At 41.3% G+C, this 24,612-nt stretch overlaps 1 long non-coding RNA gene across 1 annotated transcript; it reads left to right on the top strand.

The window, feature by feature from the left end:
* The first annotated feature begins 1,462 nt into the window (after positions 1 to 1,462).
* LOC138681875 (uncharacterized) lies at positions 1,463 to 14,399 on the top strand. Its single transcript, XR_011322076.1, has 2 exons — positions 1,463 to 11,951; positions 13,862 to 14,399. It is a non-coding gene; the product is annotated as an uncharacterized lncRNA (long non-coding RNA).
* Positions 14,400 to 24,612: the final 10,213 nt, after the last annotated feature.

Genomic DNA, 24,612 nt, shown 5'->3' with positions numbered 1-24,612 from the left:
TAGCACATACCCGTATACAAATGTGAGTTGCTAATGTTCATATTATATTTCCTAATACACCTCTAGAGCTTTAAAATTCTTATCTTCTGTTATTTGTGAAAGATACGACCTATCCTATCCTGGCATTCCATCAAATATGTAAAAATTTTGCCAACAGCAATATGATTGACAGCCTGCTGTTTTCACATCCACAAAAAATACCAAGTTTTTATTTAGTGAAGAGAACAATTACAACAGTGGAAGTTATTGTGCTTCATCTTGCTGCAGTCGAGTTAGATCTGAAATATTTAGTAGAGTTTGCTAACTGCAGCTCTTGAATGAATAGTGTTTATTGTCATTGTTTGAATGAGTGAGCAGTATTTGTATCAGATTTATCACTTAATGCTGCAATACATAAGTATATTCCCAGTCAAGTTCTTAATTCCAAAAATGGAAATGCTAATGAAGGTGCTTGAAAAGCAGCAATAGAAAGATACATCTTCTCCTGTTGCAAATAATTGTCAGTATTCACCAGAAATGCTCTGTTCCAAGTTTGTTTCTAGTGTAAATTCTGCTTATCTGGAACATGCATGAGAAGCATATTATTTGCTGAAATTCACCATCTAACCACATAATACTGAAGTGGTACAAATTATTAATAAACAGCATGTGGTCAGATCCTGAAATTTCCACAACATAATCAACTTTAGTGATAACAGTCTAAGCTTATAGCAGTCTAATCTTTTGCCAGAGGCTGGAAGAACATAATCAAGCTTCCAGGAAGGCCTCTCTTGACATTTAAGAACAAATAATAAGTATGCTACACAGTACAGTTTAAATTCTATGGGCAAGTCATTTATTCCAACAAGGATTTGAACAGAGACCTCCTAAAAATGTGATGACAATGGCAGGAGCTTTCAGAGGTATTAATGAGTTAATTAATTAATTGTTTAAAATCGTGCATGCATGCTATGACTGTGAGTATGACTCAACAGAAAATCAAGGGCTTGATAAAACCAATGGTAATAACAGACTAGTTGTATTTTTTCCTTTTCCTTATTATTATTGTTGTCACTGTCGTTGTTATTTACAATAGATTTTCCAGTGAGGACCGGGCATGAAAAAGCCAAATGTGAAAAGCTGTTCCCAGAACAGGATTTCCCTGTCTGAGGGCACAGAGCACTGAGGTTTCCAGAGGGAGCAGGCTCCTGCCCGCTGCCTGGCAGGCAGTGTGGTGGGGCTGGGGAACCAAGCAAGCCCCAGCTGGTGCCACCCGAAATTCATGCAATTTTCCTCAGTCCCATTGGTACGCAGCGCTGAACCCAACGGAAAGGAAGTCTACTTTATTCCATGATTGCTACTGAAGCGTGCTCAGCTGTTGAAGTCCCCAGCTCAGTAACAATTGGGTGATTAAGCTGAGCACAAACTCCTGAAAAGAACAAGCCTTTCCTGCAGGTAAGTCTGACTTCAAAGCATCAACAAATTCAGACCATTCAAAAAAAACCCAAGAGTAATGCTTCCTCCCTGCCCCTCAGAATTTTTCACCTCACTTTGCTCTTGACCAAGCCACTGAAGTTGCCAGTCAAGTGAAGCTCGAGGCAGTTTTACCTTCTAGCTCGTTACTGATGGAAATGAATGTCTTCTTGGGAAGAATCATCAGTCTGAAATGTTGATTACAATATTTATCTTTTCACCAACTAAACAGATGCTGTAAGCTACATATAAATGTCCCTTCATTGTTTAATATAAATCACTCATACAGGGATTTATAAATAAGGTATCTGTTCTTTAGCTTCTAATTCTCTTAGAAGATGCTAACCTTCATGTGAATGGGCAGAAGTGGTCCATTATGAATATCTGCAGCATAAGTGACCTAATCTTAAATGGGTAATGAAGGAATTCTGTGTTTCCCAAAGATGAACATGACATGAATATATGTTGTCTTCCACAGCTGGAAATACCATAGAAGGACGCACTGGAGTTCTGATGCAGCTCAGTCTGAAGGATTTTTTCCTGTTCTGTTTAAGATGTTATACACAACCTTAAATAGTATTTTAGCACCTTCTGGGGCTAAGGAATCAGAGAGAAAAGCCACTTTCTATAATACAACATTCTTAACAGGGAAATGAGGGGAAAAAACCCCTACCAACACAGGAGATATCTTTTTTTTCTAATTAAGAAATCTACCTAAATCAGGGCTTGCGGTCTGTCTCTCTCTTCCGTCTTAAAATTTCAGCTTCCTTTGCCTCTTTATAGCCTTCATCTTCTTCTGGTACAGCTTAAAGAAGCAGTACATGATCCCTCTCCTTCCTCTAGTATGAATGCTCTGTGCCAAAAAAGTTTATTTGGCAGCCAACCACAGATCCAAAGAGGAAACATCCTCAGTAATGAGAGACAGGACAGTAAGTCCACTGGATTCACTTGCCCTGTGAAATGCCCAGGGGTCCACAGTTCCCTTCACTGACCTGCCTTCCCTGCACTAGGGCTGCTTTATGCAGGTGCCGAAGGTATGGGATTCACAGCACTGTAGACCTTGTGCTAATAAACACATGCATTATCTAAAAAGACTAATTCAAAGCATGATGTCCCCCGCAGTTAATCATAGAAACTTTACAAGAAAAAAATGCAAACCGAGTGGCCTATTGCCATGACTGGCATGTTTTCAGGATACTGCAGCACTCAAATGAATAGAATAATAAGATTTTGCTCTTTTGACGCTGTGTCGCTTGAAGCTAGTAGAAATATTTGAGTGATGTCACTCTGGTATGAGATCTACCTGCCACACTCTCTTTTTGCCAGCAGCAGAAATCTTCAATTTTTTTGTTTCCTCTTAGCAAGAGACAATTGAAATATTTCTAAAACTGTAATATTGTACAACTTCCCTTGCATATAGAGGAAGACTGCATGACGTGCCGCAGATGGTTTGTGGATCTTAACATGGCCCAGAAGATCCTGAATAGCCCAATGGTATTTTCTTTAAATCTGTGTTATGCCTTCCCTTTCTATGTTCCTTGGCTAAATGATTAAGGTCAGCTGCTTTTCAGCCCCAAAGGCTCGAAGCAATGTTTTTGCTATTGTGCAGTTTATGTGTGGGGTTTTTTTGGTTCATTGACTTTGGTTTTTTTGGGTTTGGTTGCACTATTAACACTCCCCCTGCCACAGCAGACTAAACATGCTAAGTAAGTCTATGAACAAAATCTACTTCTTCTATCTAGGAGATAACAAAAAAGTGCAGACATCCTTTCTCTTAGTTTCTATCCAGAATAAATTTTTCCTAGCAGGTGTTGATTGCCAGAAATTTTAGCCCAGATTGAGAAATCTCAGTAAAGTCTTGCTTTCTGAAAGGTGATACTCGGCACTTTCTCAGGATAAGGACTGTAAGATTCTCCCTTTAAGCAATCTTGTATTTTGAAACTGAAATTAATAGAACCATTGGGAAAAAATAGACTTCCTTGTTTTTGCTGAGATGTCTTCATTATTATTCCTCAAGCCCCCTGAAAAGGTAGTATAACCACAAGAGCTTGCCTTGGATGTTCACGCTATTGTATACCTGCAGTAACCTACAATGCCTTTCTCAGTTTTAACAAGTAGGTACAGCAAACACTACAGCAAGACTGAGCACCAGCCAGTTGGGCTTTTTGACCGGTCTTAGCACTGCAAATTTAATTTTCTGCAAAGGGAGCAAACAACCTCCTGGACAGTTCTTTAAAATACATGAGATCTCCAAGCAGTGAGGCAATCATTAGATGACAGACATAGGTGACCTAGAAAAGCATATGTCATTTTACCTTTCTAATTTTTAGTTAAATGACAATAATAATACTCTTCAGGTGTATCTTAAGTTTGTTTTCTTTCCTAAGAGTATTTCTCTAGGAAGCCTCCCAGAAACATCTATCCTTCAAGGACATGAAATAGAAAAAACAGGACTATCAAGGCAAAAATCAAAATCAGAGTCAACTTGAAAGTCACCAGTACTCAGCGTGACAGTCTGCAACATATCAGTCACACTTCAAGATTATTGTCTTAGCATAAAATAACTTATAGGGAGAAAACCAGCATTCACATGAGCTTTTGCTAAAGTTAAACTGATGTTCTGTGGGACTGATGGTTAGACAGACTGGCGCCTGTTGACTGTGCTATCACTTCAGTGCGTGAAACCAATTTGCTTGCAAGCAGTCCATATTTGATTAGCATTATAAGTGCTACAAGAAAATAATTAACTTCTAATGCACTCTATAGCTAAATCACTGGAGCAGAAGTGATCGATAAAACAGTCAATAGCAAATCGTTTGGTCCCATTTTATTAATGCTGTTTGAATTCATGCACTTTCCAATCTGGGGTTTATCTGCACATCATGAGAGATATTTCACATCATGCTACAAGTTTCATCACAATGACACAGATCACGTATCTATGCAACATCATAGTTGACAAAAGCCACCAGCTGTCTAAATCAGTAGGTGTCTGGGAAATCAGTAATTTTTTACATATGTAAAATTTAATCATGGGGTGTTATGAGACTCTTTGCTAACAGATCTAGTCAGACAGAAGTCAGATGGGGGAAGGGAGCGAATTTAAAACCAGGTGCTAGAGGCCTTATCAGATATGACATAATAAATGGCATATCTCAGGATTACTATCAGGCATGAAGGCTCTGCAATCAGCATTCCTGCAGCATCCAGAATTACTGCCTTCACATTTCATATTCGTTGGCACTGTGGAGGTCAGATGTGTTGGTGACCCTTTTTTCTATATGATTAATAGCTCCAGTGTTCATGATTTTCATCCAACAGAATCACATTGATTGGAATTGCAGCAAATAAGATTGCACACAAAAGTCTGCACATAGCCTCTGACTATATGTATAAATTTGCATTTACATTATATTTGCATCTGGGGAGAGCCCACATACTATTTTTTTCACAGTGCAGCTGCAATATCTTCAGAGCCTGGATGCAGTGGTTGAACATCTGTCACTCAGTGCCAGACTGTTTTAGATCTTTTAAAATCATAAGGAACTGATTAGTAGATGAATTAAATACTGCTGTGTTTATTTGTGACTCTAGCACTTCCTCTTCTTCTTGTTGAGCCATCATTTCATATTAGGATTGAAACTCTAATTTTAGTTGCATTTACCAGCAAAGCAGTGACTTAGGAAGGCAGATTTTAAAAGTCTAAATATGACTGGGTCAAAAGGGTGACAGAATATTTAGGCAAAGGGAGCAGATGATAAACCACACGAGTGTCTGATGAGTATTTCAAGAGCTAGAAGAGACTGTTAGGTAAGGACATAACAAGGTACCACTTCTTTGGTGATGAAAAGAGAGAACTAGTGAAAGGAAGATGAAATATAACAGATACCAGCACAAAAAAGGCAATATGCTAAAGCAAGCAGGACATATGTTTAAAACAGCTACTGAATGGTTCTACCAAAATTAAAGGAAAAGACCAGAAGAGCGTGTCTGTGAAAATAATTGTTTTGTGAAAGTGAGTGTTAGGAGGATTCAGGCAGTCACAACAGGGAGCTGCTGCAGCTTTTACTCTACCCTTGAGCATCAGAAGATTTAATCTAAATGACTATGAAAACCTAGGTCATAACATCTCTTAGTCTTTGGTCTGGTTTTCCACCAAAAAAACTTGAAAAAGTCATTCTTGACATCAGTGGAAACTAAACCAGATATGACAGCAGAAGATGTACTCTTAGGAAAAAAAAATATTAATAGATAATCCCAAAGATTTTTGCTGTCCACTCTCTTCTCAGATAGAACTAGGCAGAAACAGATTTCCATTATATACTTTCCAGATTGGTCATTTTTGCAAACAGGAGCAACCAATGGGAGCAACAATATATTTCTTGTCTCTGATGACTAAAATTAATCGGGAGAATCTAATAAAAATGTAATATTGTATAGTAAATGTTTTTAAGCTTTGCTTTATCTTTATCAAGGGCTTTCTGAAGGTGATTGTTGTCTCTGAGGGGGCTGCAGCTTCTCTTTTACCCATTAAAGGATCTTGATTTTTGTTAATTTCAAATGAAAATGTCACTCTTCATTCCAGCTTATGTCAGCTATTAGACAAGAAACAGCACCATGTTCTTAATTGCAAAACAGTCTGAGAAACACAAGGAGCTTTAACATATTAGACTTACTGGAAACAAATTCAGAGCTCAACAGAATGCTAATACACCAAATGCTGGTGCAACAGTATAATAGCTTGCAATTCTGAAATTATTTTAACATATCAATATGTCATTGTAGCTACTTATCTGCATCTTCATTTATTGGTATTATGCACACCTTCAAATCACTGTTACTGCTGAACATCGCATGGCATGATGCAGGCTGGGCATCCCTTCCTGAGACAGACAGTCCCTGGGGCTCCCCGGGTTTACTCCACCTCCCTGCCTCCCCAGCGCCTTGCCCAGGAGGAGGCATTGCCAGGCTGGGGGAAGAGCTGAGCCCCTACTCCAGACCTATGTACTGCTGCTTCACTCCCTCCTCTCATTCCTGCTTGTTTACTTTATAAAAACCAAACAGTGACTGACAAAAGACATCTTGGCCAAGAATAAGATGAAGCATCTGGTGTCATGAGACTTTTGCAGTGAACCTGCCCACCCTGCAGAAATCTGTGACCCCGGGAGCATCAGAAGGTGTGGTGGGGTCTTTGTATTTCAGACCATGCTGTGGGATCTTCTCCCATAACTTCATATGGTAACTCTTTGAAGACTCATAAGCTAGCAGCCTCAGCACCTTGCTGTAATCTTTGGTTTAACCATGTATTATCTGGAAAGTCACTTCCTCACCACTGCTTTGAATTTTCCTCCTGCTGGCTTACTTGTGGACTGTCTAGTTCTTACACTGGAATTGTTTCCCACATCCCTGCCCCATGCCAGCAAAGATTTTATAGACTTGTATCATATGTACCTTCTCAGTTGTCTCTTTTTCAGGCTGAACAGTCTGTATCTATTTAAGTTATTCCTTGCACAGAAGCTGTCCTATTGAGTTTCATCGCTATTTTATCATCTATGCCATGTCATTAGGGCCTTCTGCAGTTCTTTATTATCTTTATACCTTACCTTTACCCTTATCTTTTTTATCCTGAATAACTTCCTTTGCTGATTAGTTTCTTCAGCTTGAATCCTGAGCATTTATTCCCCTTTCTCTTTATTGATATGGGGGCATGTCCCCTTGTTTCGTGGTACCTTCTTTAAGAGCTTTTGGTGAGGAATCTTGTCAAAATGCTTTTAGAAAACCAATCACATACAGCAATCATATCTTCTTTGTCCATCTTCTTTGTTTCCAGCATAATGTAGTAATTATGTCAGATGGGACTTGCCTTTGGCACTTGCCTTTACAAAAATCTGTGTTAATTCTTCCCAAGGAATTAGTATGTATCCATGTAATTCTCGTCCTCATACAGGCTTATTGCTTGGTATTTCATTGCATGTAACCTGGATTCCTTTCCAAAAGTGGTGCCACAGTAGCCTGGTACTGTAATATGGAAGCAATTGTAAGCTTAAAGTTATGCATCAGTTCAAATGTTCCACTTTTTGAGAGCTCTTGTGTGAATACCATCAAGACCTTGCAATTTATTAACATTAATTTTGTGATTTGTTCCCTAATCTCTTCTACTGACATTTTATTGAGTTAGAGCCTCCACTGTGTTTCCCAAAGACTCCTTGTGTGGAAACCTTCCCAAGTTCCTCTGTAATCAAGGTAAATTAAAAAAATTCATGCAGCTTTTTTTGGTACTGCAGCTAGACCAGTGAAATAATCTGCTCACAGTGTGGCTTCTGATTATTGTGGTCACTATTTTACAAGGAACACACAACAGCTACTATAGGCATGTGATGAAGGAGCTCTACAAAGCCAGGTTTGCAGACCAGCAATAATTTATGTAAGTCTCCTGGCCACCTGATGCTTTTTAATATGAATCTCAGTACAGCACAGGTAGAATCTAAATACTTTGGTTTACATATTAGCCAACACCAGCTTCTTCTGCTGTATTATTTTCTTCTCTTGTCTTTGGCTGATATAAGGAGACATATACCAACTCAGGATATGTTCCTAACTTTTAAAACTGTTTCCCACTTCAGTGCAAAGGTGAGTGTTAATTTAGTTCTGTTATTAACTTCTGTAACTATTCTCTGGTGTAACAATATATATATACCTCTAAATAGCAGCCAGACAGTAACTGTCCAAATGATAGCCAACATCATGGTGGCTGCAAAATTCATTGGGGAAACACTGGTCTAGCAATCCATTACCAAGATTGGATTTTATAGCTTTCTTTCTGTTTTATCTCCACAGGAAACTCACTTAAAGACAATTTAAAGGTTAGATGCTTCCTTACACTTGTGTAGCTGAGAGCTAAATACTGTTGTAAGGGAACTATGGCTTAAAATGACTAAGCATATCAAATTAACATTTTCTACCTGTCTTTTTGCAGAAAACTATGTCCAAGTATTACTATAAAGGTAATTGAAATCATGATGGAAGTTTCTAATAGCTATTAATGGCTTCATATTATAATATCTTTTCTTGTAGCAATAATACTTTCAAAACTACCCTGACTGGCAGTCCTTTCTTGCTGTCATTAATGTATTAATTGTGTTTTCTTTCTAACCTAGGGAGAAGGTTGCACTGTTTAGTTTTATTTATACTCCTAAATATTATGACTCAGTATGGCATGGAACATGACTCTTAGCAATGATACCCTTTACAGGCAATGGTTATAATAACAAGACAAACAGTACTTACTGGTAATTGAGGTCCTTAATTAATAACATTTTAAATCCTAGGACAATCTGTTCATTAAACATTGCAGTAAAACTGCTCAAAATTCATGTCTTTTATTCACATTGTACCTGGAATCATTGCTGTGCTAACAGGTTTCATCAGTCTCTCAATTGAATCCGACAAATATAAACTGCTTTGCCATATAGTTAGGAAAAACACCTTTATTTTAGAGCCTGTTCAAAAATCCAGGCTTTTGAATCTACATCCTGGTTCAGCTGGTAGCTGCATCACTATTAAGCCTCTGTTCCAGCACAGCAGGAGAAAGAAATTAAGTGGCTGTTAGCATCTGGAAGACTTGCCTTCCAGGCATCAGATATCACTGAGAAGGATTTACAGCACCTCTTTACCACGTAAAGCAAGCCCAACAGCGGGAACATCTGGATGTGGTCCAGTTTGGCTGAAGAATAAGGAACAGCACCTCAGCAAGTATCCGCCACTGGGAACTGCAGCTCCTCTGAGGACCCATAAATTCCAGTGATCTGGGGCTTCACTTTGGTGACAGATCATGGCAGGGAGAAGATAATGGAGAGGTGACCTGAAGCAGCTCTAGTGCGGGTTTGTGTCAGGTCCTGGTGCACAGCTCTATCAGCTAAAAACTAGGAACTGTTACGCAATACTTGACAGCTGAAGAGCATCTTCTGGGGAAGCTGAAGGCGTTGCAGTTGCCACTCTGCCCATCTGTGGCAGCACATGCTCCAGCTCACATGACAGGGAAGAGTCTGGTCTTTGGCAAAGCATTTCCACTTCTCTCAGTGTTGCAGAGGTATCTGTCCCATCTGTCTTCTGCTTCAGATCACTGTAATTCGAGAATAGCACCCTGGCACTGAGGACTGATAGCTGTGATTGCGTAAGTGCTAGAAATCAAGCCTGAAATGAAAGTCCAGCTAAATTAAGAAATGTTTACATTCAGAAAGGTCTGCCTCACACCTCTAAAGCTGTTACTTTTTTCTCGTCATTTTCCACCAGAAATCTTTTCTAGGTAAGTACTTGCAGTTCACAGTTAAGATACAACTTAACCTTTCAGGTAAATGCTAAGTGATTATCTTTGATTTATAAGAACTGATGCTTTTTAAAAAGTCAGGAACAATCAGATATGTTTATATGAACACCTGGACAGTGCCAGATGTCATTCATCTAAGTTGGTATGGCAAGACTAAGTTTTTTCCTTTGTCTGTATTATTCGCAAAGATGGGACACTTTGCATTTAGAGTACTCTCCTGTCGCGACAGCACTGCAGTATATATTTTCCACCTGAACCCTGTCATTCTGTTCTCAGTTCAGGTAATTTCTGACAAGGACTGTGGGTCTTGGCAGTTTCAGCTGAAGTCTTGGTGAGGGAAAACATGACTGAAATACTACAGAAAGAAAAATCCACTTTAATTTTGAGCACTGCATCAGGACCTGACACAAACCCACACTAGAGCTGCTTTGGTTTCTTTAAAATTCTTTTTCACTTAAAATATAAGCTCATACAAGAGTTTGAATATGGGTTATATTGCTTCCTATGGTCATCTTGATGTTGATGCTTTGGTAAACTTTTCATTCACAGTCACCTTGAGCCAGATCCAGTAAAAGACTTTGGTGCCTTAAAGCACCAAGTTTACATTTTCAGGTGCCTGAGCCTGAGCTGTATCGCAAAGCACCTACAGTTCCTAGTGAGTGCACAGAGAGCACATTAGATTGGAGGTTGTCCAAAAATTTTTTTGTGGCAAGCAGGGAAAAACCTACAGCTAAATGCTAAATCCTGGAATAGGTCAGAAATTTTTGCTCCACTCTAGAGCTTAGGTATGTGAATTGGGACTGCAAGGCACCCTTCTCATGTCATTCAAAACCCAGAGCTGAAAGCACACTCCTAAATGTTCCTGGGCAGAATGAGCAGGTGCTGTTTCCCCCTTCTCCACAGTAGCCCACCTCTTAAAGCAGAAAAGTTCGAAATCCACATCCCACAGAGCAGGTAATTCATGTCACTCACTTCCACTATCAAACTGGAAAGAAGACAAGTTAAAGGAGATTTGATGAAGGACCCCCACTGATGTCACCTATTGGTAACTGGCCATTATGCAACTAAAAATAACAGGATTCCCAGGATTAGGAATTCTGGGAATTTCCAGGAAAGCAAACAAAAAGGATCTGTGTCCAGTGGTTAGGGCACACAGTAATGGTAAGAGAGGGGAAAAGGTTGGTCTCTGCCTGCAGAGCTTGCTTACATTCCTGACCGTACTATTCATTCCATAATTAAAAATTGCGTACCGTAAAGTCAGGGTCGCTAAACCCAATCTGGGCCAGCTGTGCTCTCAGAAATGATATGATAACTGCGAAAACATGAATTTGGGAGAGAGGAATCTTTGGACATACATCCCTGCTTCTGGCATATCATTTCACCTCTATTAGCAGCACTTTGTAGTATAAAACTGCAATTTCTCTGCAGGCACCAGTAGCCAGACTGGCCCCATCAGGGCTGTGGATTTCACAAAGCGGGAGCTAAGCATCTAAAGTTTAAACACTAACATCAAGTTAATTTGAATACCAAAAATTCTTCCCTTTGAGAAATTACAAAACATGTAGAAAAAAGAGATTAGGAGGTAAGAGAAAAGATTATAATCTATAACAGACTGTTTAGGATAAGTGAAACATGGTCTTTATACAAATGTAGATTTATATAAACCTCAATGGCTTTAGTTTATTTAACATTTAAAAATTGTGCTGTGGTTCTAGAAGGGAGAAAATGTTGGGACCTTCAAGTGTAAGAAATGTCTTGTTAACCAAGACTGTGGGCAGCTAGCTAGCCCACCTTAATTCTCAATTACAAATGAGCTCATTTGACAGCTGTCATTAAATCTATTCAGATTTATTCTGGGGTGTACACAGATGTTTGATAGGGGTAAAGGGAGGGAATGGTTTATTGGACTGCTCTCTGGAGGGGCTGCTCAAATGCTGTGCTGGCCCATCAGATGGTGAAGTGCTGTTTTGTCACCAGTTCCAGAAGCTGAAGTGAAACTTCAAATTCACATCTTAGATTCCTTTCTGCAAGATTCACCTGATGTTCTTCCTTTGTTTGTGGGTGGAAGTCAAAATCAGGAGATGTGAAAGAGACGGGTGGCTTCAAAAGGGACTTCTGTAATTAGCTACAGACTGCAGTGTAGTCACTATATTGACATCAGATCCTGTTTCAGGTACATGACATCACCGTTTTACTAAGGACCAAGGATGCATACTGCAAAGGTGGGATAAGGATGAACCATCCACCATAGACTAAGTCCCTGTGGGCCCTGAGGTACCTTTGCAGGCACCAGCTATCACTTTGCAACTTTCCCTCCCAAAATCCCCAAGAGAAATGACAGCACTGATTCTTCAGCCTGAAATGGGGACAAACCAATGTAAAGACATTTTTCAGTCAGAAAATGAACATCAGAAATACGTCTAACTGCAATGGCAGTTCCTCATAGCAAGTAGGGCTAAATACTACAAGAACTGAAATGTTGAATATCTTTTTATATTAATCATTTAACTCTGTTTTTTGGGAGAATACAGTTTGGAATCCTTGTAGCCACAGAGGAAAGTACCAGAGAATATTTCCATACTAAACTAGAATGCTTTCCCTTCCAATCACACATTGTGTTTTTCCTAGGGTTTTGTCAGTGGTGGATCAGTGAAAGAGCTACTGAAATATGTGCTCATCAAAATACCTTGTAACATTTATATTCCCTGGGAGAGAAAAGAGAAAGAGCAGGCTGATTAGCATCTGTACTTGATGGTGAACTTCCAAGAAGAAAACATTAATTGGCTTCTGAGATTGTAATATAGATTTGTGCTCATTTGCTTTTTATGCTAAAATATTTGCCCAGCTAAACATTTATGCCACATCTGTAGTCGATCGTGTTCTGGAACTAAATGAATGGTTACCTCCCTGAATTTCTTGCTTTAGGATTTAGGAGTGATTATTTGCAGTGTTCATTTGATGGTTTTGTCTAATCTGAGGATTTACTGCTAGTGGTGCTGATAAATTGTTACATGATTTTATTTTGACCATATTTTGATATTTGCACTGATTAAGTCCTAAGTGATTGGGGAGTATTTGTAGGAGGCTTAACTATTTTGTCCTCTTTAATTTGATTCCTGCTTATTTATTACTTTTAATAAAATTAATGAAAAACACGTTCAGTCACTTTATCTTTAATACATGGTTTTAGATGAAGCACTGAGACTGAACCAATTACTTTCATATACCTTTGGCTGACTCTGGGTGATTTAATAGCTGAATGGGAGGGAATTATCCAGTATCAATGAGTGAATGCATACTGGTTCTAAGAGCATGGTAACTCCAGACATGGCTTGGTAAAAGCAGAGATATCATTAATTTCAATTGTGCTCAGACTGCCCTTTCCCAGTATGATTTCCTGTCTCAGAATGGCCAATAAAACAGAAGTTTCAGTGCACAAGGAAGTTTTTGACATATGATCTTAATTCAAATCAGATTAAAACCAACTTTTATAAAAATTTCCTATGAAGCAAAAATTCCCCAGAGCCAGCAACTGTTCTGTGAAAATTACATTCTTGTCAGTTTGACTAAAAATAACTGTAATATTGATATATGAGAGCAGTTGCAGGGGTTTTTAGTATTCTCAGGCCCACAGCAGATCTCTTGGTGGGATGTCAAGATGTTAACCCTGATGCTCTCAGGATCTATAGCTCTGGGATAGGCACAAACCTGTTCTGGCTCCAGAGGAACTGCACTGAGTCCCAGATGCTTTGAATGAAGTATTTCAGGCTCACTGAGCTAGTGGTTCCAAGCAGAATTTTTTCTCTTCACAAGAAGTCTGAAACTCCTGAAGAGAGTTATGAGTTGGTAAAATGTCCTGATTTGTCTTGCAATCAACTGAAACAGCACAGTTTGTAATAACTCTCAGTTGCATATCTCACCCCTGGGCTGACCTGATTACATTGCAGCCTAGCCTTCATTTTGAAAATTAAGTTTCAAAATGTGCCCCAAATGCTTTCAAAGACCATTTTTTTTCAGATGATCCTTCAAATACACTGAAACAACCACTCTGAGAGTTGAAGTTACCCTTCTGTTCTCTTTTAGAGGATTAACTGGAAGAGGTTGAAGTTCACCAAGCCACACGGTCAATGGACTACATCCCCATTACAGCAGAGAATCTCCTGCAACAATAGAAAAGAGCTGCAGAGCCAGCTGGTCCCTCTGCTCCCAGCTGTCCTGGTACCTCAACAGAGAGGAAAACCCAAGCTACCAACTACTGCCTCCCATGTGAAGTGGCAGCACATACTGTACTGTAACGTACAACCTATCCAAGCTCTAAAGCATTGGAAACTACCACTTGCTTCTTACTGCAGCCTGCAGTTAACCTTCTGTATCTGCAGAGCATGCAGAACAGGGGAACAGAGAAAACAGCACTCTAGTTTTTTGAAATGGAAAAAATTGCCTTTCAGAGCAATAACCTGCATCAGGAGGAGCAGAGACAGCAGCCAAAGAGAAGTGGTGGCAGAGCAGGAAATTGCACCGTCCATTCAGAAGAGATCAGTGCTGGTGCTCCTGTCAGCCAGCTTTTGTGGAAGAAAAAAAAAAAGGCTGAAGGTGGGATTCAGATTCAAATTCAGACCCCTAGATTTAGGTTTCAGCTATGTCAGCCTACAGCATGTGAAGCAGGATTGGAGTTCAGCTGCTAAAACATAGAAACCTAGTGCCATATGACTTGCCTTAGAGCATCTGAAATATCTGTGTGTGGATGATGGATGTGACATTTGGAGACCCAGTGGGATTTCCCACAATTCCTAAAAAGATGCTAGGTGACTATCTAGCAGTAGGCAGCTGATTTATACACTGACTGTTCAAGCTCCTGTAATAGCCAACAGAGAGCTTGAGTTATTTGCCCACATTTGGTGCCATGAGAGGTGCTCTGGGGTGAGCACCTGAGAAACCTGCAAGACACGGGCAGGTATCACACAGGCCTGATGAGTGTCACACAAGTCTTGGAAGGGCATCTGGAGATCAGGCAGAATGCCTCAGAGCTGCCCAAATGGCACTGGACATCTAAAAGCGAGTAACTGATTTCAACTTGGATGTAGATCACACTTCATTGAAGTACAGAGACCTGTTCACCTCACTAAAGCCACATTTGCTGAACTGAACCACTCTCCATATGCATTATCTGTATCATCACTGTCTGCAGAGATTAAAGATCCTGTTCACCAGGTGGATGTTGTAGGTTCACCTACTTTTTCTTGTGTCTGGAGCTGGAATGTATTGTGACATTTTTTTTATTATTATTTTTAAAAATCTTGGCTTATGTATCAGATGCCAGCAGGACTGTGGATTCCAGTTGACAAAAAATCCCTGGAGCTCCTACAGAAAGTACCTATAGTCCCAAACAGGGCTGTTTTATCCAGGCACACTCAATACCCTGTTTTACATATGAACCCTGGATACCCCAGCTGGATGACTGCTTCTAGGAAGGCTGGCACCTGAAGGTCAGATGCTGCAATGTGCTGCACTGCAATGCTCAAGTTCCCATGGTGGATCTGAATGTCTATCTGTATTTAGGACCCTAAGCAGCTTTGTAATTTCTTCCCTGATGGATTTAAAGGAATAGACAAAGGATAAAACTGAGCTTCGTTTTTTCCCCAAATTGTGTAAACCACAGATGCTTCGTATTTAATAAAGGTACCACTTGATGTTGGCTTCCTGTGGTCCTTTTTATTAAGTGTTACTTTTCAATGCACCCTATGAGACAATAATAATAAGCTCTGCCACACTTGCTGCACAGAACCCATTAAAAACATCATCTGTCCTTGCCCTGTGAAAATGTGCCCCCTGAGAGGTGGTATGAACATTGATTTTCAGAAAATAAAGAAGAAAATTACCAGCCAAAGCAGCTTCATATTTTACCTTATGTAAAAAAAAAAAAAGAGCAAGTCTAAATTTCAGAGGTCACATGCACCATTGTGATACTTTGGCTACTACATTGCAAAGGTTGGTGATAACTAAAGTAACCTGACTGATACTTGTCAAACTGAAAATTCAAATGCCTATTTGAATGCTCTGATTTCATAAAATTGGACCCAGAGTTGACATCCCTTATGTTTTGACCAGAAACTCAGAAACTCTTCAGAGAGTCATCTCAAAAAAATTTAGGCCAGAGCACATCAAATGCCACCTTTTAATGACTCTGAGCTGGCCTAGGAGAATGGTGAAAGTCTGTCTTTGTTTCTGTAAATGATCTGGTGAATAACACTGGGAAAATCATCCTCCTCCTTGTGCTGTTCTGTCCACGGCTACAGTGAATAGTGTTGTGTTTGGCTGCAAAGCAGCTTGAGAGTTGCAGGTTCAGCTCCAGGATTTGCAAATGTTGTTAGACTACTTTGTGTCCAACAGAAGTGATGGGACCAGAGTCACAACAGAGCTAACGTGACAGCTAGATACGGCAACAAAGAGGTAAAAAAGGTGCAGGGTTTTGAACAGTGGTTTTGGTCTGCTTCGTTTCACAGCAACGACTACCATTAAAAATCTTGAAAAGTCCTATTAATAATTCAGGAAAGGAAGAAAATGAAAATGGTTAAGACTGTGTTGATATAAGGTATTAAGGAAAGCTTTTACTTTAATGATATCCTTAATCCTTTCCTTTTTCAATGAAAAGTTTTATAAGCTCTTGCATGACTATATTTTAGACTGTATTTGAAAAACTAGTTCCTTACTTTCAGGGGGGAAAATAGTCGAGACAGAGTAGAGCTCATTGCTGCTGCTAAACCTACTTCCTTTGGAGCCAAGCGAGATCAACAGACAGTGGAAGAGACAACAGCAAAGCTGCAGCTCTTGTCTCCGGTGATGCCTGCTGTTTGCAAGTCCGCTGCTGGAGGCAGGTCGTCAGTCACCGCGCCGGTGCCGGTGCTGTGCCCGTACCGACTGCTCTCGCTGGCACTGCCACGCTCCCTGACCTCTCTCGATGCACGTGGCCCTCGTGGCACCGCTGCCTGTGAGCGCGTCGCTCTGCAGGACTGCGCTGCCGCAGTCCAGATTGCTCTGGAGGCATCGAAGGAAGTTAGAGACTGGCGCTAGGTTGCTGCCTTTTGAAGGGTGTTTTTGGAAGGTGTAAGAGTGCTCTGTGCAAAGAGCCCAGAACAGGCTCTGAATGAGCTTCTTCCAGTACTGGAGGCAAAAGCACCACTTGACTGAGTTCAGTTTACTAGTCTGTTAATTAACTCAGATGAGGCTAATTAGCTCCACGGCCATGCTCCTCGCAGGGCCTGTAAGAATTTATTTGTCCAGCTGTATATGCTGCGGTGCTGCCTCACCACAGCTCCACATTAAAGCTCGATAACGTCTCCCTGTTTGGCAGGGACCGGGGGACCCTGGGCACCTCAGAGCAGCTGAGCCCGTGCTGCAGGCAGGTACCTGCAGTACTCACAGGCCGAGAGCTCACACTTCTCCTGCATCTACCCCAGACCAGTCACACCCACCGTGTGTTATATCCAATTTGATATAAAAGGCCAAGATGGATTTTGCTGTCTTGAAAACTGTTAAGTACAGGGCATTCACAGAAGAGCTTAGACCTCTCAGATCAATTCTTTTCCTTCTGTGCACAAAGACAGAGATCAATAAACACAGGTTGTGTTGTTCCAGGTTGAAAGAGTTAACTGCTTTTCAGCTGATTCTAGCATCTCCATTTATAGGTAGTGACTTATGTTTGCCTGAATTGTCAGACAGTGTGTCATTCCTGTATTAGTCATAATTTAGTTATATATTTCTGCATAATTTTAATGTATGTCAAATATGATTCATCTGGGATGCTACTTCTACTATCACGCAGCGCTTACCCAACTGATATTTCAGGATAATGCAGATCTTGGGAGACCCTTAGAATACGAAACATATTAAAGAACGAGAACAACAAAAAAAAAGGTGGAAAAAAGTCACACCAAGACTTTGAAGGTGAAGTCTGTGATTAAAAAAGGACAAAAAGCTGTAAATGAGCAGGTGCTATGTGTGCAACTCAAGAATTTTAGCCGGCAAAGTCAGTCATCTGTCATCCCACAATATTAACCTGTGGATACCTTCACAGAGAGAATCACTGCAACTCAGGACAGGCATCTAAAATAAATAAGAAAAATTGCCCTTTTCAGACACACTTTTTTCTCTCTTTTTTTCATTAAAGTGAGTCTAGACAACTAGTTACATTTTCAGAAGTCAAGAATTCAGCAGATAAACCCCACTTACACTAACTCAAAATGGAAAGAAGACATGGGTTAAATCCCATTCCTAGCTTTGGCTTTCTTGAATGTTTAGAAGCTGTGAAGAAATAACACACATGCTGCTCAAATGCCCTTTGCTTCTCCCACTAGCTGGCATACCAGGGAGAGGCAGCAGTGGAGCAGCCATCAGTAACACTGCTACTGAACAAACGAAGCCTGAGTCCTCCAGGGGATGCATGAGGTGGAAATCTCATGAAGCTCAACGGGGCCAAGCGAAAGGTCCTGCACTTGGGCCAGGATGATCCCCAGTATCAATAAAGGCTGAGGGATTAAGGGATTGAGAGCAGCCCTGCAGAGAAGGACTTGTAGATACTGATGGATGGAAAGTTGGACATGAGCAACTGAAAGAGGGTAGATTTACATTGGAGATAAGGAAGACAGTTTTTATATCATTGTAAAATGATGCTGCTGAGACACTGGAGCATGTTGCCCAGAGAAGTTGTGGATGTTCCATCATTGGAAGTGTTCACGGTCAGGTTGGACAGGGCTTTTAAGCAACCTGATCTAGTGAAAGATGTCCCTGCCCATCTAGATGATGTTTAGAGGTCCCTACCAACCCAAACCATTCTGTGATTCTATGCAGAGATACAGAGTCCCGAGTATCCCACCTCGGTGATGTACGACTGATTTCAGTGAGAAAACAGGAATGCCTGAGGATTCAAATCCCCTGCTTCACCAGCAGAACAAGCCATTAGCTGTTTAAAGCATTGCTGATCATCTCAAACCATCACTTGACAGTTATCTATGCAGCAAATTCTTCAGTTGCTACTATGTGGTGTGTACAGAGCTGCCAGAAGGCAGACACTGGCCAACAGTTTAATATGCAAGTTTTTTGAACATCAAGCACAGTCACAGCTCCTGAAATTTTCAAATATTATTAAGCCTTCCTCTGCCTGTGCTGTCACAGGGATGAACTTTCTGTGGGAATGGCCAGAGCATGTCTCATTCAGGGATATTGCACCCACAGACAGAAGGACCATAGCCATGTAAACAAATGGCAGAGAGGCAAAATAAACATATACCTAGATAGATTAGTAGACAGATATAACTCAGTTCAAAATCTTTCTCTTTGATTTGGTGGAGAGACTTTAACATCCCTGTGAGTGAACAGAGCAGTGGGATTACAGATGCCCATCTCTCTTCCTGTCCAAGTGAAAGTTGAATTCCTGATGCCACACGTGATGCTCCAGCAGGAGACCCCTGGAAAAAACTAATTCCTAATATTCAGTACCCAAACGTATGAGCACTGTGGATTCAAGTTCCCATGTTGACTCGGATGACACAGAGATTTTGAGCACTCAAGCTGGGACTCCATCAACAAGGCATGATGTGGTGTGCGAGGGGAAGAATGCAGGCACAAACACCCAAAATGGCTGGTAACACTCTTCTCTTTCAGTGGGAAGTTTTGGTGGGCAAATATGTGTGAAAATTTTAACAGTTATAACTAATTTCTTTCTTGGTGGGTCAGCACTGCCTGTTTGTTCTCTAGAATAAAGCCCAAAGGCACTCTTTAAAAATGGACTGTCTGTGACAGCTCTACTGAAAAACTCTGCCATGACTAGAGCCATTAATCACAGTGTGACTGTAACACCTCAAAATGAAATCAGTCTAAAATAACTGAAGCCTTTCTAAAGATCTGACTCAGGTTCTTGCATTGATTCTGGTCATGTCCAGCTGAGATCAGATGAGGGAATGATGACTTACTCAATTTATATACTTATTGTCTAAGTCAGCTCAAAAAAAAAAAAAAAAAAGGCACACATGCTGCCAATTATTTATGCTTGAAAATCCTGCTTTTAAGTAGAAATACTTAAAAATTGCACCACCAACAATAAATTAAAATCTTGGCCTTACTTAATATAGATATAGATACAGAGCCATAGTTCACAAACCGTGGGACTGGAAAGCACTTAGATCACCCGTTCCCTGTCCGTCCCAAGGCAGGTTCAGCTATACTTACGCCAGTCCTGACAGATGTTTAAAGACTTATGACTTTTTGTCCTTTTCACAGAAAATACAGGGAAGACCTTATTCCCTTTGTCTTTATAGCTCATTTTTTCAAAATGTGATCTCATGTCTGCCTTAAGTTATTTCCTTTCTAAACCAAAGAACTCCAAGCCTTCCTTTAGCTTTTCCTCATTCACAGTATTTTCTAAATCATGCTTGCCATGCACTTCTCGCCAGCTAGGTAATAAACACTGCTCACAGTTCTGCTCACATATTACCAGGATCAAATAGGAAGAATGATTTCATGTCCCTTGCACATAATAGCCCTGTTTATACATCCAAGGGCACACCTTTTGTCACAGTGGCACAACTTTACTGCTTCGTGCTTGCCTTGTGTGCCACTGTAACCTCTGTGCCATTCACAGAGCTGCTGTCCGGCCACTTGTTCTCTACCCTGTATTTGTGCAACCTACAGCTCCTGCCTGCAGGTCACACCTGGTTCTTTCTCTTAAGGAAATGTGCCCTGTTTGAGTTGCACCATTTATTCGATGGGCGTTGAGTAGCTGGAGTTAGGATCCTATGCTCCCATCACCCTTCCCAGTGGGTGCAGTCCCTCACCCAAGCCACTCAGGGCGATAGTGAAGAACATGGCCCAGAGGAGGTTCCTGTGGAGTTCCCTTCAATACATCCTTCCCACCTGGCAATGAACATTCAATAACTATTCTCCAAGAAGTTTTCCAACATCAGTCCATCCACCTAAGAGTTGTATATTTTCCAGTTTGTTTTCAAAAATATTAAATGAGATAGATATAAGAGCCTTTGTAACATAGAACTTGCTACTGGGTTGCGTTAGATTGGTTTGATACACATTGGACAAAAGGTATTTGCTGAAAGTTTTCTTTCTCTTATCTTCTGGGTGTTTACACAAAGTTTGCTTCATTATATTTCCAATTTCTTTCTAGAAGTTGAAAGTATCTAAGCTCATAATTCCTTGGCTTGGGCGGGGGGGGCTTCCATTTTTTAAAAGACAGGCAATTTTATTGTCTTTTTCCAGTCTTCTGGAAGCTTAACTCATCTCCAGCTTCCTCAGATTTTCAAAAGGAACTACCTGCAGTTTTGAAAGTCCTTCAGCCACTCAGATGAGGTAGGGTAAATTTTTGTCTTCTTTAACTTGTGTTTTTTAAGCTAGCTACCTGACTAAAATCAACCTTTTCAGTGAAGACTGTCACCAAAAAGACAATGAAAACTCTGACCTTCCTACTGTCATCTGCTAATAGCTTTCCATTTCTATTGACTGGTAGTCTGATGCTTTCCTTGCTTTTTTTCTCCTCAGCTAATTCACTTTCTAAAAATCTTTCTTGTCATTCTTTGCTTATGTTTTATATTTTGCCCCTTTATCTTATGTTCATCTATTCATATTTTGAGGAAGTTGCTTTTGTTTGGCAGGTGAGGAGGGAGGGGGTGAGGAAAGAGATACTTTATTCCTGTGCTTGTGGTCAGTGAAGAACCAACGATTTAGTCAGGTTTCTCCCTTGGACCACTTCCAGGTTGTGGACTAAACTGCTGTGTGGTGATACCCTTGTTATGATTTTGATCCATATATACAAAGTAGCTGATGTGGCTACTGCTGCATAGCATTAACTGAATATTTTTGTTGGTTTTCCTTTTATCACTAGACAAAAGCACAGTTCTCCAACGCACTGTGCACGCAACCAAAAACTGCACTGAGATTACCTATGGGATAAAACAACACATAGGTACACAAATGATAGATACAAGGGAGCAATGCTATTACAAAAAAGCATATGTTACTTCTGAAATGGGCAGTGACATATTACCGCTCACCCAGGCATAGGTCTCACCTTGGAACTAACAACTAACCACGGAGTCAGTTCAGTCAATGATTGTATTGGGTTTGTGTGGCAAGGTTTTGGTAGTGGGGGGCGGTTACAGGGGAAGCTTCTGTGAGAAGCTGCTGGAAGCTTCCCCTGTGTCCGACAGAGCCAATACCAGCCAGCTCTAAGATGGACCTACTGCCGGCCAAGGCCGAGCTCAGCAGCGATAGTGGTAGCGCCTCTGGGATAACAGATTTAAGAAGGAAAAAAAGTTGCTGGGACAGACAGAAATGGCAGCTGGAGAGAGGAGTGAGAACATGTAAGAGAAACAACCCTGCAGACCCCCAGGTCAGTGCAGAAGGAGGGGGAGGAGGTGCTCCAGGCACCGGAGTAGAGATTCTCCTGCAGCCCATGGTGAAGACCATGGTGAGGCAGGCTGTGTCCCTGCAGCCCAGGGAGGTCCACGGGGGAGCAGATCTCCACCTGCAGCCCGTGGAGGAGCCCACACCGGAGCAGGGCAAGGCCCGAAGGAGGCTGTGACCCCGTGGGAAGCCCGTGCTGGAGTAGGCTCCTGGCAGGACCTGTGGCCCTGTGGAGAGAGGAGCCCACACTGGAGCAGGTTTTCTGGCAGGACTTGTGACCCTGCAGGGGACCCACGCTGGAGCAGTCTGGGCCTGAGGGACTGCAGCCCATGGGAAGGACCCACGTTGGAGAAGTTCGTGGAGGACTGTCTCCCATGGGAGGGACCCCACGCTGGAGCAGGGGAAGAATGTGATGAGTCCTGCCCCTGAGCAGGATGAAGTGGCAGAGACAATGTGTGATGAACTGATGGTAAACCCCATTCCCCATCCCCCTGCGCTGCTGGGGAGATAGGTAGAGAATCTGGCAGTGAAGTTGTGCCCGGGAAGAAGGGAGGAGTGGAGGGAAGGTGTTTAGAGATTTGGTTTTATTTCTCATTACCCTACTCTGGTTGATTGGCAATAAATTGAGTTAATTTTCCCCAAGTTGAGTCTGTTTTGCCTGTGATGGCAATTGGTGCGTGATTTCTTCTGTCCTTATGTCGACCCATGAGCCCTTTGTTATATTTTCTCTTCCCTGTCCAGCTGAGGGGGGGGGGGAGTGATAGAATGGCTTTGTTGGGCACCTGACATTCAGCCAGGGTCAACCCACCACAGTGATTTAAGGCACCTAAAAAAAAACAACCAATGAAAAAAACCCACCACCACAAATCCCAGCTCCATTTAATTATCTAGAGTACACATTCCAGATCTTTATGCTAGCAGTAGGAGGATGGATGTTACAGACATCATGCAAGTTAACATGGTCAGCAAGTGCATTTAACATGCTCTCAGATATTCTAGAACTGTTGCTCCAGAAGAGTTCAGCTCTGTGGCTTATTTGCCAGCCTGGATGCCTGTGATATCCAAGGGCATCTCAAGTTGCACTACATGCCTATGGTTGGGCAACCAAATCCCACCTCTAAATCTCAGTGGGAGGAATCCCATCCAAAGTTCTAAAATGTGGTTTGAATTCCAGACAAAAATCAAAAGCTGGATGAACATTTGCATGTAGGAACTGAAACTGTAAAAGACATTATTAAAGCCTTAAAACATGTGAAAGTAAAAAATTGTGCTTGAAGAACTGCTCTTTAACTATTGCAAAATTCATCCAGAAAGCCTTCCCTTGCAGCCAAAACAAGAGCCAGGTCGCCATAGGACTCAGGACTCCTGAGTGCGCCCATGAGGAGAGCAAAGAGCATTTTTGGAGTATCACTGGTGAGAACACAGGAGGCTGTTCCTCTCTGCAGTGATTTCAAATTTGCCTTTAAGGCTACACAGCAGGCAGATTTTTTAAACTTAATCTATACTTGAGAGTGGTTTTGTTTTGTCATTTTATGGACAACATGTCTGTAGGATTAATGAGGTCCAAAGCTATATGCAAGGCATGAATGAAGATAATGAATGAAGAGGTCTATGATGGTAAAAAGGGGATAACAAGTGTTATAAGGAAGTGGAGTCCAGCATGTACACACTCCTTAGTTGTCAGCTGCTGTCCAAAGGCATTAATGAAAACAAGTAAGAGACACCTGGCTCCAGGGAGACTTCTGTGGAGTCAGTTGTGCTCAGTACATCCTTCCCATTCAACTGTGGTCTCTAGGGGTACATTTTACTGTAACAGGGCAAAGCCCCTGTAATGCTTTTGCATATTTATGGAGGGATGGATATATATGTACATGTGGATGGTGTAGACAGACACATGCTTCTCTGCCTATGTCTTCTCCAAGCTGGCCAGACACAAATTATCTCTGACACAGAAGTCATATGGTGTTATGCAGGATCCATATCAGCAAGACTGATTGGCTCAGGGTAAAAACTGTACACAGCGTCTAGATTGGATCGGGCTCCTTCCTAGATAGCTCAGAGAATGTCAGCTCAGGCTACATTGATCTGTAGGTCTTCCGACTGTGTGTAGAGACGAAGTGGTGTCCTTTGAAGTAGTGCAGGAGCTCCTCATTACCGATCGCTCTGCCTTAGCTGCATGGGTAACCTGGCACAGGCAACCAACCTCATGCATTTTTACACAGCAAAACCCACAGGCTCCTGGAATCCCACACTGCAAGGATGGGCTCCTAATGTTCTTCACATTACATGTACAGCAAAGGTGCAGCACTTACGTAAATGAATAGAAGCAATATTGTTCCTATTCATGATAATCCAGTTAACTTTTGTTGATGCCATGCCCCCGAATTAACCTCTTTTAAATGAAAAGGCAAACAGACAGAAAGAGA

Source organism: Haliaeetus albicilla, chromosome 25, assembly GCF_947461875.1.
Source record: "Haliaeetus albicilla chromosome 25, bHalAlb1.1, whole genome shotgun sequence".
Taxonomy (NCBI): domain Eukaryota; kingdom Metazoa; phylum Chordata; class Aves; order Accipitriformes; family Accipitridae; genus Haliaeetus; species Haliaeetus albicilla.
This window is presented reverse-complemented; position numbering and strand designations above follow the sequence as displayed.